This window comes from Vanessa tameamea, chromosome 12 (genome assembly GCF_037043105.1).
Source record: "Vanessa tameamea isolate UH-Manoa-2023 chromosome 12, ilVanTame1 primary haplotype, whole genome shotgun sequence".
Lineage (NCBI taxonomy): Eukaryota > Metazoa > Arthropoda > Insecta > Lepidoptera > Nymphalidae > Vanessa > Vanessa tameamea.
Genome location: NC_087320.1, coordinates 2,727,284 through 2,748,040, shown reverse-complemented (window position 1 = coordinate 2,748,040; position 20,757 = coordinate 2,727,284). Strand labels below are relative to the sequence as shown.

General features: G+C 32.9%; 1 protein-coding gene across 4 annotated transcripts in view; it reads right to left on the bottom strand.

Annotated features, from left to right (window-relative positions):
* The window catches only part of Doa (Darkener of apricot), a 55,174-nt gene that overhangs the window by 26,534 nt on the left and 7,883 nt on the right, over positions 1-20,757 (bottom strand). The window contains exon 1 of one of the 4 annotated variants that reach the window (XM_026629587.2): positions 842-993. The exons of 2 other annotated variants lie outside the window; for them this stretch is intronic. The gene's annotated coding sequence lies outside the window, so the exon portion shown is untranslated. Of the gene's footprint in view, positions 1-640; positions 659-841; positions 994-20,757 lie in introns of those variants that run through there. One more of the 4 variants, XM_026629588.2, reaches the window with a different exon arrangement.

The window sequence follows — 20,757 nt, the reverse complement described above, 5'->3', positions numbered from 1 at the left end:
TGCGCCGTCCGCTCCTACTCACAACTTGCATAATGCGCTCGCGACCCGCTGCCTTATCTGTTATGCAATTATGCTACCAATCACGTCAAGTATGCATAATAAAATGTGACTGACGAAAACAAGTAGGACCTTTTAATATATAATAAAGTGCCCCGCTGATACATTTAATTAAGTTGTTGATAAGACGTCAGTTAAGCGGTAACTTGTTATGTGGAGCATTTATACCGTATAAGTGCAACAAGTGTTGCCTTGATGGCGTCCCTAATATGGCCAGTGGCGGGCCTGCCATATGGCCCGCGACAGACACATCCTCGCTTGGCCCGCTACAATTGCATGAGTGCGATAGTCGTAATACAAACGTAATTCTGGGACACCGAATAACTAACAGCGGTGATATAATAAATATATTTAGTTATAATAAGGAATTAACTTGTAACTATTTTCCGTATTGTGTTCATAAATAAGAATTGTTAGGTTTTGCCCAGCGTATTATTTAAGTGCACAAATAACGTAACACATCGAGATAACATTTTATCTTATTCATGGATAATTATTAGGCGAAAGTGTAAATTATAAATTTCAGCGTTCAACACATTTTCATATTTTACGACACTAATTTCTTAAACGAACAACACTCCACTTGTATTAAGCACCGATCAAAACACACACTAGAGTGGTGGCTGCAACCTGTTGCATATATAAACAGTACCAAAAATTATCACTTTATAAATTCGTAGTTTACGATAACGCGAAGTAACTAAATAGAAGGAGAGCAGCCACCGGAAGCGAGTGCATGATTCGAGCGACGGTTGCGACGGAGGTTCGGGCCGGTCGTGCATACCTTCTCGTTGCGCGCGCGAGAACTGCGTACGGTGTGCGTGCACCGCTGCGACTGAACTGACTGAAGGGAAGCAACGCACGCTCGGCCGCGAGGACCCCACCGCCGCCACCTCTCTCCTGCGGTTCGCCACTTATGACTCTAACGCTGAGCACTACGGCCGGAATCGCAGGAGCACTGACCTTCACTACCACGCCGCGCACTGAGCCTGTTCGAGTACTGCCTGCATCCACTGTTGCTACATTCGCAAAACCAACGCACCCTACTAACATTATGCCTATCATACGCGGACTAGATAATATACGGAATATCCAACGAGTTGTCTCTTTTTTTTTAATTATTAATTCTATTGGCAATGCGAAGAACTAGAGGTATATTTAATAAATACAATTTCGCTATCGAGTGTTGTACAAAGCTTACTTAAATTGAATAAAGTATACTACTACTAATAATATAATTAACTATAAGTTAGAGCATTCGAATAATTATAATAGTTCGGTGACGAAGATATTTTCTTAACTTTTTGACGTGACTATATAAGTCATGTCAAAAAGTTCAATCATTTTGCTGTTATTTTTTTTTCATATCTTTTTCCTGTCATTCCTAATAATTGTTCTCACTAATTGAGTGCAAAAAGAAGAATTTGTCGTTACAATAATTATTCCATTAAAGTAATTTATTCTCGTTATACAAATCCTAATTAAACCTCACCGCATACATTTCTTTTATCTTATTGATATTTGTGTTACCTGCAACAAAAACAAAAAATAATTAGTATATTTAATTCATATCGACTCACGAATATGTAATGAATAGAGTACATTAAAAAAAGAAATCATTCAATTATTATGCGAACCGGGCACAGAAGGCCAATTCTGTTTCGAAATTTAACTGCATGATAATAATATAATAATATGCATTTGGGCCACTGGAAAAAATAACTCATATCTGTAAACATTACAATTTTAAATAGCGTTAGTTTCTGGTGCTTTCAATAACAACCTGAATAGCTGTGATTTAACGATAAAGCTTATAAGTGATTTTATTAAATATATAATTTAGGATTTTAGTGTTATCGAGATTAAATTGCTCACTTTCAAAACACTTTTCAAAATATTTCTTAATAGGTACTTGTTATTGATTGCGGACTGAAATATATATTATAAATAAAGCTATATAGTTTTTAAGAATTAATAATCAATAAGTAAGAAAAAAATAAGCATACACTCAATACGTTCTTTCGCTTTATTTTTCCTTATCATTAAACGACAACAAAATATATCGATTGTATTTAGGAAATTTGTTTGTAAATTCAATTTATAATTGAAATATTTAATTCGCGAAATCCTGATGATATAACAAATACGAAGAACGCTAAACAACGTATGACTAAACGAATAACAAATTAATATGTTTAAGTACAGAGTTCCTAAAACCGAGTGAAAGTTGAAAGTTAATACATAAAACAAATTAAATTGATAGCCCGCGAGACTGCGACATAAATAATGACTGCCTACGTTTTGTTACTGAGAAACAGAGCTTTAAATTGATCCGGTCAACGATTAACATGTTCTCGATAAATTAAATATACATTCATAATTTCATTGTCAAGTATCAGGTTCAATGGTTAAAAATGACAAATAATCATAAATGCCTTTTAGGTCTAAAGACCACTAATGGCCTTTTATGTTACTGTGGTACTCGTACACAAGTCAAAAATATATTTAAATATTAAATAAGTAGTAGGTATAGTTTGTAGAAAATGAGCTGTTAACTTATTTTATAAATAAAATGTATTAAGTTACATGCTGTATTACATTGTATTCTTATATTTTATCTATATTCAACATAATTCAAACTACAATTTATCAGTAAAGAAAATCAAAAATGCGCATAGAAAGAAAATACTGAGTAGGTACATTAATTTATTTTATTACGTTTATTTATTTATTCGTTTATGTAAGTATGTCACAAATGAGAAATATATAATATTAATAATAAAAAAATGGTTTGAGTCTTACGTTTTAGCTGTGAAAATAAAATAAATAAATTCCACGACTTGTAGATTCAAATTTTGGGTAATTTTAACTGCGAAGGTCAAAATGTAGATAAAAAGGTAGGTATTATAAGGTAGACACATGCTGTTGCGGTTTTAACTGTAGACCTTTTTTTATGAACTATTTTTTTAAAACATTGTTTTGATTAACAGCCATTCGCTAGCCCTGTTTTTTCGCACATACATACGATAACTTTTTTTTTTGGATAAAACAACGTTGTGGTTCAGTTTTTTATGTATTAAACATGTATTTACTAGTTACGAACTTTCTCGTTTATTTCTCTTTTTCTTAGTGAAAAACACATCAAAATCCGTTGAGTGGTTTGTATGTGTATGGAACGTACAATACATCGAAAACGATTTTGTTTTCTATTTATAGATAATAGGACACTTATTTACCATTCGCCATATTCCCAGAATTCAAGTTGGTTTTTTTTCTAATGATAAGTTATTATTATATAGACTACGCATTTGATGAACGATGTTTTAACGATTTTCTAATGTCTTGTTATTAATCTCGTTGCACTTGTAATTGATATAAAAGTGGTAATATTTTTATATCTTTTTAATATGTTTGCTACTTAATGTTAAATATTTTCATGTTATCTTCTGAAAATCGTGCCCCATTGTTACAATTAATCAAAATTAGGCCGTAAAATAGAATATTTTTTACAATTAGGTTATTCACACTCTCAATTAATTTGTAGACGAAAATTTGTATTCATAATTTTATTTGAAATCGTGATTTATTTACCTACACTCACAACCATCATATTTGACAAATCAGTTAAAATAATTGATATTATTTTACTACTCGTGTTTGTTTCGTGTTCTTGTATATTATTGACTTAACCTAAAGTTCGGCGTGCCGAGTGTCAAGTTCTTCGTACATATTCATGGAATACAAACAGACTGTACGTTAAATATTTATAAACGTAAAAGACAACATGCCTATACAAGAACGATATTATTATTGCTAATCCAGCGATGATGTGTGTCACTGCCAATAATTATGCGCTTCTGCGACTTTATACACACCAAGGGTGAATCCTTTGTATAGCTCATGCTTGACCTATAAAAGGTGTTAAAAATAATTAACTTGAACCGGTGAGATACTATAAGTAAATCATTGTGCAAGACGAAACAAGTAATTATGAAGTGTTTGCGGTCGTCTGATTCAGCACACCTTTCCTATGGATACCGTTAGCCCGTTTTCCGTTAGCTTTTCTTGCGCCAAAACAGCGGACGGAATTATTTATGCACACCTTAATGTTTTTAAAGAGAAGTAAAACATTGTATCAATAGCGTAACACAAAGCTTCAGTTTTCGACCGCGTCAGACAATAGGTGGCACGTAAATGGTGGCAAAAAAATAATAGCACCGGAGGCGAGTCAGGCGGCGAGTAGCCGACAAACGGTGAGGTCCAATGACCCAAATGGTTCATTACTGGGCCGCCTAGACTAACGAAAGAAAAATCGGTCGCCGCTCTAGCGCGTCATTGCCACACATCTCTTTGTCTCTCGATGTTAAGAAATTACAAGATGACAGCTTGAAAAGAATAGAAACAACTTTAATGTCCCTGCTCCACATTATATTATACGATCTTGGTATTTTCATAATAAATATATCCTACAAACATAATTGTATGTATCTAAATGAGCTTTTAAATAAAAAATATAATTCACGAGATGTTGCGCATCGAAAACAAATTTAATCATTACCAGGAAAATTACGCCTCAATATAAACAATAATGAGTGATATGCAAAAAATATAGAGTAGATCTCATTATGGCCAAATACTGGGCATCTAGTTCATTAAGTCGGTCACGCACACATGTCAAAATTCAATAAATATGAAGCCAAAAAAGGAAACCGCACTTAATATAGTTAGTATAGAAAAACTATTTGTATTCAAAATAAAAATAAGCGTACATAACAAATGATCGTTAAAATGTTTCAAAGTATATCCGTGATTCAAGCAATGACCACGGAGAATTAATCCTATGCCATAAATGGTGCTTCCACAGAAACCTGATCCGACAGCCACGAGTCTAACACAATCTAAACAATTTATCGAAATAGCTCCTATAAATGGACTTCCTGGGATACATCTCAACTTTGTAAATTTGACGTTGAATCAGGAAGAGGCTGAAAAGTATTTGTTTATTTGCTTCGAGTTAATAACAGTAGTTACACAGCGCGTGCTTCTCAAAACTTGTGTAATATTCATGCATAAAGACAGCGAGAGCGAGACGGTCATGTATTTCAAAAGTTAACACAATAAAAACTGAGTTAAGAATAACGGTCCTCATTAATCATCGAGGTCAAAATTGGTCATACGGTATGTTCAATCAGAACATTACTCGTTAGTATAGATTGGTCATCATTGTCTAAGATTGTTTCATTAGTATTTTATTAGAAATACTTTCTTTTGAGCTCTTATTTTTAGTATAAAAATATACCAACCCAGCTTAAGAATTGCAAAATAACTGTTTACATCAATAAATCATTGTAGTCACATTCAAAACAATAATTTACACGAAAATTACTTGTTTTAATAATTATGAAAGATTAATTAATTATTTAAAAGATGACTTAATTAATATAACTTATATATTAACATCGAAATGTTTGAGTTTTTATTTGAAATTTTTTTACTCAAATTTTGAATTAAAATCTTTAACTTCGACAAATGATACTAGTATTATTGATAGATGTTGCGAAAGATGGAACACTGTGCAAGCTAAGTAAATTGATATGTGATACGTATTCAAAATAATTTTGGATCCATAACATTAAATTAAACCCTCATTAATCTAATGCGCCGATACGTAAGTAAGTCAGACATTTAATTATATTAAAAGGTCTGCGACGTCCGTAAGAAGGACAGGAGAAATCAGTCCGTCGACCTGCATTAAAATACCTTTCCCACAGAGCCAGGCCTGTTCTTCTTCTGAGAAGAACAAACAAAGATCCTGCTCATATGACTCACGATCAGTGAAGTACCGAAGTCCAGACAAAAAATGTAAGAATTCAAAGCATGACAAACACGAAATTCCTTTCATCGTCACGTTTACCGGGTTTCTTTCAATTACTTCGCGATTTATTATTTATTGGCAGTCCTTTCAAGTTCTCGTAACACAATTATTATATACAATGTAAAACCACATATCCATATAGCGTTTTATATTTTGGCGAGGTGCTGTTGTGACTTTCGGGTTTTTCCTATAGATATTACGAGCACGGCACAAGTGTCAATAGTTAATTGGACTTTTCCAGTACAGATGCCGTTATCAATGTGAACGTAATTGGGGCAGAAAGTCAGTACGCTGGCGTAGGTACAGTTCGATTCGTCGAAGAACTGTGTAGGTGGTACTACATTACTGCCGTTCGTCATCCTTCATACACGAAATTACTTGTTCTCATAATTTATATTCGGGGTCGCCGTCACACTTATGATGAGCCATTAGAAAGGAGATTACAATTGTATTGATATGTAAAATGATTCACACGTAGGTGCTCATGTGTTTTGTTATAAAAAAGTCCAAAAGTATATTTATATTGTATTCTTAAATAAAACCCGTTTCTGTTTTCCTAGCATATTACATTCTAAGAGAATTAAGTCGATTGCGTCAGTTGAGTCATACATAATAGATTTCCTTCCAAAGCAGTATTATTTAAACAATTTAGTATTATGGTACATTAATAGTTTCAACAAGCATAAAATATTCCGTCACTATAGACAAGACGACGGAACATTTCCGTAGCAGTTGCATATGTAAACGCTCATTAACCCTATTGGGCTCTTGTCAAAGTCATTAACACCTGATGTACACAAAGCTAGAGAGGGGGTAGAAGAACTTTGTTAGCTCTATATATAGGTACATATTTGAATGATGTGACAAACTGTAAATCAATTCTAATTATTTTGATTATTGAAATAATTTAACTTATAAGAAATACAAGACTGAGTTACAGTGTATACTAAGGCTGTAACTGTAATGAAGTGTGACTAATTATTAAAATTTATCCAAAATTTGAAAATCGTGACAGTGGCATAAAACCAAACAAAAACTTTCGCTTATTAATATATATATAATATGTAATTTAACAAAAAGGAAAATCATGTTACGTTTGACAAACGACTGCAGACAATGTGCAGCTGCGCGGGTGGAGGTGGATAATAATCAAGGTCACGAGACTCGCTAAGAAAGACGTTTGAAAACAAAAGTGATCACGATTTACGCATTCGTAATTATTGTATGATATAAACAAAAGCTCAAAACGAAACTCGAAAAAGTTTTATGGCAGGTTTAAATTTTTAAAAGATCATTCTGATAGTCAAAATATACCTAATATTTGACTATCAGAATGATCTTTTATTAGCAGGTAACTTTTGAAGAATGTAATTAACGTTTTCATAAATTTTCATCTCTCCTCACTTTATTTTTAATCTAATGTTATCTCACTTTTTGGTCATTCACAAAACAGCGTGGCGACCTATGCTCAAGAAAACAATGATGTTTCTATTTGAATGATTTAAATCATTTTACATTTTACACACGGTAAACCAGAACCAGATAAATACTTCCTCGAACGAGCGAATTACCGAAAGATTGTTTGCAGTGTTTTAGTACGACGCCTCCATTGATTTCTGAGCGATACGTAGGCGGTCGATGCATTGGCGATCCTTAAATGGAAACCTTGTTTATCTACTTGTCTTCCCTTAAGGATAGCCAATACCAATTCCCGGCAAGGTCTCTCATTAAATGCACTTTTTTTTAATATTTGGAATGTAATCTCTATGCAAAGTACTGCAACGAACGACCTATCATCACTTTTCAACGAAAATTACGACATTCAATAATTTCTGTCGCAAAAGTCGATGCGGGCTCAATCTCATTTGGTATCGTAGACAATACCAAAGGAGATTACTACTGACCACCAACAAACGCGACCTTCGGCATTAACTTTTAGTCTCGAAAGGTATTAAATGTTTCTATTTACATAATCCACTGTTAGCTGTCATAGATTGTCTTTATTTAGTGAGTTTAGCGAATAAGCCGACCATGCATGAGATCAACCAGTCAGTTTTTGAATAAAATATCATATTGATGCAAATAGCCATGTAGATCGTGGATATAAATACTGCGCCGTGCAATGTTAATATTTTTAATCGCATGTTAAGTACCTTAGTGTGATGGTCAATGTCAAGTGCTACTCCACGCATCGACACAACGCCGAACAAAGGGCTATTCTGTGACTCAAAAACGTGCCAAAGTTTGCATATGTTGCATCCTTACTTTATCGTGACCTAAACACGTGTTTAACAAACGAATATGTTTATATATTTTATTGAGCATTAAACATTAATAACTATTTCATAATACATTTTGATATATCTATAACTATTAGAGTTTATACTACATTTTATGTCAATTAATTAGCAGTATCTTAACTTAACGAACATTACAGTACTCATTTCATATATAATTTTTATAATTTTTTATTAGATCTTTTAAAACATTAGGGTGGATACCACCAAGCGTGTATTACCAAGGACAATAATTATATAAGAAGTTATTTGACACACATTATATTAATTATACATTAAGGTATTTTAATCAAACGAATACAATGTAATTGCAACAATAGTTACACATGTGTTTTTGACAATTTGGGTTAGCGCAATCATTTGGCATTGGTGAGTCAGTACCGAAATTAACTGTATCGGTCTAGGTACCAGTACGAGCTTGTTCTAATTACCTAGTTTTTACAGATCAAATTATCTACATTTGAAATTTATGTTTATTTTGTCTTATCAATGCATGCAGCTAAAAATAACCATAGCATACTGTAATTATTGCTAAAATAAAAATGACAACAGTCATACTGTTAATTGATACGAAGACGAGTGGATTTAGGACTTCATATGCTTTTTCTTTTTAAGGTAGTCTTAAGAAGAACGATCGTTTAAATTATTACTATTAAGTATTTTGTACTCAATTGTTTTACAATCTCCGTAATATATTTATCATCGTATAACAATATACTTTCACGCGAGAAACCGCTAACAAAAGCTGCCGTGTCTAACTTGGACAAAACAATGCCACGAATTAATAATAATCACAAAAACGTCAGTTCGACCCACTTTATGAATTTTATGTTTAGTGAAAGATAGAAATTAGTAAAATGTGTTTATACGCCACGAGATTATATTATACATTTATTACAAAATAAACAGTACAAATAAACTATAATTCTTCTTAGCATTTATTACTGATTAATTAGCATTTGTATTTAACAATATTGAAGTTTTTTTTTTTTAGGACGCACTACTTTACGCTTATAGCCAATATTTATACGCTTACAGGCAAAATTTACAATCTCAATTAAAGGAATTTTCATACTGTTATAGGTTTTTATATCACGACGACGATCGACGTCAAAGGCCGTATGGTATTTGAATAAAGATCATAGAGTAACCCTTATTTAAAGCATGCGAAGTCGGAACCCGCAGCTAACTTACGACAACCAAATAAACATCTATCGGTAACTGCGATATGCACAGCCAGGTGGATAAATAGTAATAAAAATTTATTAATAAATTTATGTACTTATTAATCTTAAATATATTGTTTATTTTCAGCATATACTTATACACAACAAACCCCATAATATAATATAACATAAGTATTGTTTTACCGTAGTTTATCTTGTCTGAGGTTACAGATACACGACCCACGCATCCCGATAGACACAATGCGATATTGTTCGCGTCAGTTCCATGGAACTCAATACATAAACAAAACATCGAGTAACAAACAAACCCTCTGCAATCTAAACAGACCTACTGTCGTCTTACAGCAGATAATATTAAATCGTAAGTTCTGAAGAAATAATTGCGGCTATTATACTTAAGTGTTCAATTGTAAGCATATATAATAATAGTATTCTTTTTAATTTATGTCAACCATTTTTATACACAATGCCCGCAACTTCGTCCGAATGACCTTTGGGCATGGATATAGGTTATTGGCTACTAGTACAAGCTACACCGCGTGCACTAGAATTTCGGATAAGTTAAGATAGAAATAAACTGCATACAATATAGTATGTACATTATTTAATTCTAGAGAGACCGGTAATATAGTAGGTAACCTGGATAATTTACGTATTCGTCAACGTCGTTAACGTTACGTACTTTCAATAATATCGATTTGGTTCGAAAAATATTTTATCTGACTTTGAAATAGCGTTCAAAATTTACTTTATTCAGTGTATGGGGTTAAAGATAGAACCTATAATATTAAAATATATAAGTTGCTATGTTGCAGCAACGGACTATATACCGGTGAACATTAAACGGATAATTCAAATAATATCGAAGAAATGAATTCAGATATGCTTATGCGATTCTTTGCTGTAGTAGCAGTATATGTTCGCTTTAAAAAAAATTGGAAAGAGGGATGAGAAAAGAATCTGCAATCTGAGAAAAGTTAAATTTTTATTTTAATGAATCGATGTGCGTGTAAATACTGTCTTGAACTTTTTTCACGTCTTCATCATGTAAATAAATTAAGATAATATAATTGTATTATATAACATTCGATGTATAGATACGTAATGAAAGCCGAATAAATTTTCTACATATGATAAAGATTTTTTTTTACATCATTATAGTATAGTATAAAACAGCCACTTACCGCTGCTGTCCCTATGTATGGTTTGATCTTTAAAATTACACAACGGATTTTGATGCGTTTTTTTTTTTTAAATAGATCGATTCAAGAGGACGGTTTATGTATAATACATGCAAAATATAGTAGAGAAACACTGATTATTTTAGAGGTTTCTAAAGTGAAGTCGTAAATAAACACATTTCTTTATACTTACATTGCAAACGCTGGCTGAACCCTACGAGATAGATCAACTTATGTAATGTATAGTATTGTATAACTAAAAAGGTCTTCCAAAAAAGTCCGCGATAGTATATGTCTATCTCTTAGAGATAACCCACAATAACCATGTTTTATCCTTTACTTTTTACGAGAAATAATGGCTTATTTTCGAAACGATTTTAAGCAATACAGCATTAATCCTTATCCAATCAACCTTTAAAACATTGTGCTTCTAATCTAGATTAATATAGCCCTTTACAGCATGTAATTTAAATGAATATTTTCAAAGATATTACAGATTTTTAATTCAGGGACATAGCAGTCTGTATTGTCTAATGACAAAAAAGCTGTGAACGTTTTAAGAGACATTCTGTAGTATATTTAGTATCAGCATTGCACCCGTGCGTAGCCGGGGCGGGCGAACTAGTAATATATATAAGTAGTAGCTTCACTGAATACAATTTATTAAAATGAAGATTCAAAAAGTGCTTGTAAAAGTCTACTTGAACAAAGTATATTTTGATTTTGTGTGCATATTAGTGAATTGTCGAGGCGTCTGAAAAAGATCTCGTCTTAAAAGTCATAAATGGGAAGTTGGTAAATAAATATGTAGGGACTCACCAAGTGTTCCTAAAGATTTTTTTTTTGTAATATAATTATGCGGATGAGCAAATGGGCCACCCGATGGTTTGTGGTCACCACCGCCCATAGACATTGGTGCTGTAAGAAATATTAACAATAAAACCTCGGGAACTAAGATGCTATGTCCTTGTGCCTGTAGTTACACTGGCTTACTCAGCCTTCAAACCGCAACACAACAATTAAATACTAAGTGGTGAGTGGGTGGTACGCCGACGGGCTTGCACAAAGCCTTACCGAAAGTACATTATTATATTGATTACCCTTACCGAGCTACACTTCTATTTCGCCACTCTTACACATCCCTTATTTTTAGTGCACATTTTTTAGTTCTTATATATCTTGACTATTTAACTTGGTAGACTCTTCTGAGTAGGTACCACCCGTATCGTACAAGTAGGTCATATTTTAATCAATATTTTCATAACGTTACGTTGCTTTTAGAAAATAGACAACACTTGGACTTGTATTCGCTTGTTTTGTTGTTTGTTTGAAAACATTGTTTAAGTTTTTTTTTCGTCGACGTCCGGTTTGAAATGGAAATCAAGTGTCTCTTGAAAAAAAAAGTGCTCAAACAAATAAGAAGATCAAATGTTGTTGACTTACATTACTTTAAAAATCTTCGAAATTCATCACTCGGCATTGCGCAAGTAAGTTTAGGGTATTCCTGAAGCATTTAGATGACGCCTAAACGGTTCTTATAAAAGATAAAGAACCTTAAATTTTAAATATTATTGTTTTAATTGAGCATTGTAACCTTTAATTAAATTGCAGCTTAAAGTCTCTTTTTAGCACTATATTTCAACAGTTAACTGTCCACTGTTTACTGTATACTTTAATTTTCTTTTTTACCAAAAATCATGACATTTGTAGTTTAATCGACTGTATCTCTTGAGTGTCTGTGAGTTATTTAAATGATGAACCTAAGTTTCAGTCACGAAATACCAATAAATTATACATTTTATTGCCTGTGTCGAATGAATTCTATTAACCAATCCAAGCCGCCACCTAGCGGATGTATGAAGGAAAAATATAGAGAGACTTTAATAAAACATAGAAATTTCACTATGTAAGTTATGACTATTATCGTATGATATAATTGAAATAATGCTGAGTCTATAGTAATCGTTTGAAGATTAAAGTCGATTTCGTAAAGATTTTAATTAACTCGTGTGTTTTAATTAAAACGGTAGCGTAATGTACGCAGAGCCCACCGATGCTTTCACTAACACCCACCTCGCACAGGACGACTTTCGTCTCTCCATACGTTACAATGTTGTTTAAGAAAATAAAAACTGTAATATAATAAATTATAAGTCTAAACTAATTAGCCTCTAGTAATTTAAAGAGTTTCGTTTGCTAATTTGATTGACATAGCAGTAGCGAAAGTTAAAATTATTACACGCTTAATAATTATTCAGATGGAGAAAGGTTGATTAACGTATTTTTGATGTTTTAGCAAATTGACGGAGTAGGAAAACGTATACAATTTCATACACTTAGCAAAATGTATGCGTTCTCTTACATTTATTCTGTCTTTGCAAAAGCGTACACTAGATAATATCAATTAAATGTTATCCAACATTTTATTAAAACATACAAACTCAAAATCAGTATAAAAATATCCTTATATACTTTACAAGCAATTAAATTATAGACCAATTAAACCAAATCAGAAATTTGTTCTATAACTAGCGATCATTTATATGAGAACAATACAGTTTCGAGTTATTGTCGTTCTCGCAAGCGGTTAGGTACTTTCTACGAGAATCCTCTGCGTTCCACAATGAACAATGATTATACTTCTTGTGTTGTTATACTTGTTGGTAAAAAGTAAACACGCTGTCGACGATATTATAATACACAGCTGTTCTCATTGGGTTACTGAGGAAAGTCCGCTGATGTTATAATGTTAAACCAGAAACATCGAACGTTGTCGTTCGGAAGACATGAAATAGGTTTTTATAATAAATTTATGACTTTATGAAAATTATATAAAAACAAGAATCCATTTTTTAAAATTGGTTCTTTTTAAAATATGGTAATCAGTAAAACAGCTCTTTTGATGAATAAATAAGTTTTCGAAGTTACGATTTATGAAATTTAATGAACAATCGTATCATTTTAGTCGGGTCGGAATAAACGTCAAATTAATCACACCGACAGTCGCAGGCGCCATGTACTGCATTATATTTATACGATGATGTTTTATTCATGACGGTGCCTCGAGATAAACACACTAACACTAATAATAAGTACTATGAGGTAATATTGTTTACTTGACAATGACTTTTCCAATGCATTATCAATGATAAGTACAAAAAAAAGTTAAGACTGGAACCAGTTGCCTCTCATAAAAATATCGACTATTAAGTAATTACTCGTACCCTTTCCACTATGTGATAATATCCTCGATGCAAGATTATATATATATCAAAGTAGACTTTCAAGTTTATTTTTAAAAGCATGTACATATTGATATTTTAAATATAAATATCGGCTTTGTAACGTGTACGGTCAAATAGGTGCCCACTCAGCGTGAAACGATCGACAACGACAAAGGTCACTCATGTGTACTGACTGACTGACCACATATTGGAAAGTATAAAAATATTAATATATCGTTTTGTATTTAATAATACAGATCTGTATAATAGTGAAATTGGAAGTGGAGAACCTTTATTGAAACGTATTATAAAGCCGTAAATGTTAAGAAAAGTTAAATGTCAATATGTTGTTTTATGTCATTTTAGAATGAAAAATAAATAGGTATAGTTCGTGTCCGCATTTAATCTGTATATTGAATTTACATTTTGTAATTTGGATTTAATATCTAGTTTACATATTTTGTAGAACATTTTATAGGTGTTTGTTTATATAAGACTAATAATAATATTGTTATGATATCATATACATATGATATATGTTATGATATTTTTACAAATACTTAAGAGTTGCCTAAAATATTAATATAAATATAAATAAAATAAACAATACAACCTGGTAAAAAATGTTTAAAAGAACGTTCATTATTTTTAGAACAGATCACTGTCGATTTAAAAACGAGTAAAATTAAGTGAAAGGAAATAAAAATTATAAAAGTAAACAGAATTATACGGTTTTGCTTTTAAGAGAAGAGATCATTTTACTTAATTATTTTCAAAACAAATAATTATACATATAAATCTGAGGTTAAATAAGCCTACACTCGCTTTCGTCTCCCGAAATGGCGATAGCAATAACGATGAGTAATGAATAGAGAGCTGGTTTAATTCGCGCCGCTGCCTGCGCCCACGCACCCGCTGTACGCCGTGCATCCACTCGGAACAATGCTTACTGGTTTACTTTCTCGATTGACTCATACTGATTCATTGTGCACGTCTAGCGATTTGAATTAGATTAATGGTTACAATTACTCTTAGGATGTATATCTCGTAGGTCAATAGACAAAACTTTCGTTGACACCAATAAGCTGTCCACATCCATGTCGTCCATTCGGATCGTTTGCGAGAACTCGAATGGCTTTCAAAGGTTATCTTGGAATCTGGTGTTGTGAATTGTAATAAACACAATAAGAGTTATTCTAACTTACGGAAATATTTCTGACCTATTTACTAAAGTTACTCTTTTATATCACTTACCTTATTTCCATATCTATACTAAAACGTTAACATAATGATCATTTTGTGAATATATTTGTTATTGCAGGGGGTTAACCTCAATATTTCATTCAATTCTTAAGGTACTGTTCCAAACATATATTTGTATAATATATGTGCAAACAAGAAGAAGCCAATTGACAAAAAATGAACAAATTCTGGAAAAAATATATTGAGATAAAGAATTTAAATCATGTGAGTGTTGCGTATCAATAAATATTATATGAACTGGTATGCGATATAATAAATATATGAAACTGCAAACAAACCTCTGCGACGACCCTGAAGAGAGCGATGTCCTCACAAATCTTTTATATCTACAATAGGCATCTTTTCCAGGGAAATAAGTCAAATTAATATTTACAAAGAGGTGAGTAAGAAAGGCAAAATCAAAAGGTTGTAAAATATATTGAAGGACATTCTGTACAAATAATTGACGTCTTTTAGCATTTAATAACAGCTCGATAGTTTGGACGGAAATAAAAATTTTAAAGCTTCCGCCACGAGATCTTTAAATTGAACTTGACGACCTTTAATGTTAACATTGACCGTTTCATTGTCTAATGTAAAAATGTATAATTATAGGTTTTTGGTATTATTTATTTAAGGTTGGTAAGGCGTTTTGTGTATAGATCGGCGTGAGCGCATGTCAGCTCTAATGAACGCGTGTCGCGAGGCTAACCTCCGACCCACGCCAAGTTCGTCGACCGCGTTCCCCCCGCGACCGCCGATCTCTCCCGGCCCTGGGCCCTTTGCTCCTGGACGGTGCCAGACGTCTTTATCGCGTTTAATCAGCTAAACGGCCGCCTACCTATTTACACTTCTCATTATTTTCCTGGTGATGCCGCAAAATGTCATGATTTTTTAATGCCTTTTATCTGTTTTTATTTGGGCTTTTGTTTGATGTCAACATTTTAGTATTGTAATTACTGTAAGTATGGAAAAATACTTTTTATTATATTTTAAGACATGATTATTTGTTTTCGCTCAAAGATATTCTTAAAACGTAACAAGCAATAAATTTTGTTAGGTAAGTTTGTAGTTCACGTAAACCATTGTTAAGTAATTACTTTACTTGATATGCTTTAAATGCTAAATTTTGCTTTGGGTATCTCAGATTTTTATCCTTATCGACATAACTGTCGTGTTGTTTTTATTTACAATTATTTGTCTATAAGTAAACTTAGGAAAAAAAAATGATTGCATAAATAACTAAAAACGATTCAATTAATTATATTTTTAATATTATGAAATTACGATTTACGCCTTTAAACTGTAGATATTTATAATTTCAAAAACTTACAATGGTAAGATATAGTAATATTTTAATTCGCTTTGTAGGATTATTTCTTAATAAATTTGACAATGAAAAATCATACTCTTAATAGCTTTTATTTATGAATAAGCCCAATCAACACCTGCTACAATTACGTACATATGGCATGTAAAGCGGACGTGGTAAGATAACAAGTCGCTAACGGAACCTGTCAAACCACGAGTGAAAACTAGATGTAAATCTCTGGATATACTTTTAAATGAAACTTGTTAAAATGGACCTACGAAACATGTCTTGGTAAAAAGATGTGTTGCGGCTTTTACATTTATCTTGTAAAGGGAAACGAACGCGGAAGACGTTTAATGCATTTGCCGGAATAGCGGTTTTTCCATATACTTTGGTAGCGTCGACCCATTTAGGTATAGAATGTGGCAACATTATGAAATGAGCTCGAGCGCTACAAGGGCGCTAGTGGAAACACAAGGCTATCGCGTCCAGGGAGAAGGCGGGCACGAGCAGAGAGAGGAGGGGGAGAGGGAGTGCAATAGAGAGGTGCATAATTCGCGTTCGTAGGCGCAGCGGCTCTTGGGAGTCAATGTACGGGGACCGGTTCATTAATCGATCCCACAACACAGCCCGCGCTCCTGCCCTCGGCTAAGCGCGACTATAACGGCGCCTGCGCAACCAACTACAACATTATTAGACGACAGCACAAATTTAACACAGTATATAAGCAAATATATGTATTAAGAAAACATAACAAAATTTTTAATAAATAATGCAATATTTTTTCTGAATGTATCCTATTTATGCGTCTTAATTAATAATGCCTGCTGCAATAATTAGACAATATTCTAACATTCTCCAATTATATAAATGATTGTACGTACAAGCACGACAATATCAGCTATGATTTACTCACGTCTGTTGTGCAACAATTACCAGTTAAAGCTTGCCATTGAAGGTTCAGTCCTAAATCATTACGTCAATGATACATTGCAAGCGAACAGAATTGCTCTAAAATTACTTTGAAAAAGTACGAAATTGTAACATGTCGTGCAGACTTTAGTCTAAGCTACCTTTAGCGTGACAATTATTCTATTGTTCGTGGTCCGGCAGTCTCCGTATTGCGATGGTCGTCTCGAATCAGGAGTCAGGTTAACTTTTGGATTTCTTCAGACAGAAAGTTTTTACAGTATGCTAAATACGTTGAACAAGCTTTTTGTCAAACCATTTTCTAAAATAGCTTATGAAATAGTAATTTTTTTTTTGCTTCATACATGATACACAAGCTATTGTTACTCCGATGTTGCAAACATTGGTGCAACTTTGCATGAAGATATTGTAAATTACATGGAGCAAATCGAATTTCTAAAATATTGCACAAAATTGAAAGCTATTAACTAACATATTTGATGTTTCCGATTTACAAATAGTGTAGACAAGTTGTCCTCATTATTTTATTAGACTGGTGAGGATACTTATTAGTCTTATTACATACATTTTGGCACAAAATTTTATTCTAATTTTGGAATAGATGTTCATGACGCAATAAAATACAGATTCAATTCCTGCACGACTTTCTTGTACAGCATTGTTTTGATTTTATCACAATAACATACGATACGTAAATATTTGTTCGAATGTTATTTATGCGGTTATGCGGCTGTGATCATAAAAAAGATAAATGGTCGATTGCGGTCAGTGTGCGTTTGACGATCTCATTGCAACAAAGCCGTCTGACCGAATACATTTCATGTGACTTAATAAAGGCACCGATATACAAGTCGATTTATAAATAGAAATCGTGCAAGCAGACAACGTAAATGTTCATAATGTAATTAAAATAAATAAAGAACAACAAATAAGAAGATAACAACAGCCTCATTTTATTAAAACTTCTCTCGGATTAAATTGTTGTTACTGATAACATATGTTCGAACAAGAATAAGCCTTGTTATAAAAAATAATTAGACAGTGTTAATGATGGTACTAATCGTAAAAAATGGAACGTATGAGCACAACGTGTACGAGGAGACCCTGATGATGCCTCAGTCGGAGAAGAAGGCAAGGCCACACTGATGTGCCTTTGTCGAATTAGCAGGATATGAAAAGCGACCTCGGTAACATAATCCGATACATTTGTAGGGGAACAGGAAACGATTTTCTTAATGATCATCGCCTTGAATCGATGTCAAAAATAAACGTAAAAAATTGTAAGTACTAAAGTTAGATTTCTCACTGTTCGCAAGTGGAATTCGCTATATTCATGTACCTACTTTATAAAGATGATGATAAGTTATGAGATAATACATTATGTATTAATATTTAAAAAAAAAACACTTCGAGATAAATTCGTCTTTGTAAATAAGACTCTAGTAGTGGTGCGCATCGACTTCGAAATGTTTAAAAAAACCTTTCGATTTCAATAATCTAAATCAAAAGAAATATTTAAAGACACTTTCATTTTTTAAATATTGTTATTATTTGTACCTAATGACAACGATATGTTCGAAGCAAATATTGCAATGATCTCTAACTTCACGATTTTTTTGACAATTTGTGTTATAAAGTAACGATTTGATATAATCAAGCACGGTTCGAGTTTCAGGTTATGTAAGATTTAAGATTGTCGCCTAGATAGCGATCGTGTCTAGTTAAACCGATAGATTACCTAACATGGTCTTGGATAACTTTATTGCAGAATTAACATTAACGCAAGGTACAGGACGTTTGTTTATTTACTATAGATTTGTACATTTATAGTAAGTATTAAGCGCGTGATTCTATTGAAAGATTGATTGAGCATGACAACGATGCTGTGTGCGTGTGTTGCAAGAACGAAGCCTAAAGCCCAGATGTCAGGGCGCGGATAGTCGTATTTGCAGTTTGCAAAAAGCTCAGCGTGGGTCGACTGCACCTACTGCACTTCTAGTTTTACTGTGTCAAGAACAACGCCTCTCGTCCCCCTCCCCCGCGCCGTCTCGCCATTATTTTGTCACCTGTGCTTAAAAATTATATAAAACCCCATAAGGAGACACTCTATATGAGGTTAATAGTCTAAAGTGTTGTACCTACATTCAATAATCATATATTATAAGCGTCAAATACGTTATCAAAGGGAAATTACCATTTATTAAGAGAATAATGTTAATTGAGTTAATATGTCACAAAAATAACCATGTAAGAATAGTATCCAAATTAATTTTCAGTATTTATTTAGTTAAGTCAAAATAATACTTCTTGCAAGGTTCGCAAACTCGCTGTCCCTTGGCTTGGTTATAGTAGACGGAATGTGCAAACCTGTTTCAATGCAATACAATACATTACAGTACCAAACGAATTTGAAACGATGACGTGAGTCCTGTTAGCAAAATACCAAATAATACACGTACTGAGATAACATAAAGATTACCGTTTTAGTGTCTGACCTTCCACGGGTCCTTGGCATACAATGATTGCGAAATACGAAAATGAAAAGATATCGGAACATTTAAAACAACCAAAATATGGAACATGAAAAAAAAACATGAAGCGAGTTACATCCCCATATTAAACCTGCTCCCACAGTATTTTTATATCGGCAATATTATTTTTAAAAGTCATCGAATATAATGGTTTCAGCGTCCATTATTCGTTTTATATAACAAACTCTGTTCCTGTTACTCTGCACACATGTTTAATGCCTCATTCATACTGTATTCACACGTGTTAATTCATTTCATATTTGAAGCTTAACAATTTTTTAAATTAAGTTAATTGTAAGCGACTTGTGTACCAGATAGCATATATTAAATTTTTTTTTTATAATTTGTTCGTGTGGTCTCTCACTTAAGTCGCACTCGATTCGTACGCTATTAACTTGTGTAAATTATACATTTAGGTGCAGCCTGCGATTGTTATAATTTACAGTTCGGCTCAACCCGTGTCTGTCTGTATCCTTGAGTCACTCAAACATGCGATTAAAGAAAACACGTTCAACACAGTACGTGCACAATTTGTGGGCCAGTCGCAATTATCGGCGGTCCTTTGTGTGAATATCGACCTATAATTCGAAGTCTCGTATTTATGGTGCTAATTATATTATGTTAAATTGCACACATTAGTCATATCAAAGTTTCATTTGTTTAATTTTGTGAACAAAAACATTTAATCTATAATAAACTGTCGGCCGGTTACATACGTCTCTGGACACGACCAATTTCGAAACTTCGTCGTGATAACACACAAGTTGAATTTATATTAAATATAATAATTGTTTCACTTTATAAATAAATAGTTGCCAGCATGTGCGGGGGCAGGCAGGCGACAGGTACCCGCTGTCCTTTTCTGTACCTCTGACGTGTACACAAAAAATTATGATGATCAGTGGAGTACTTAAGACGTGA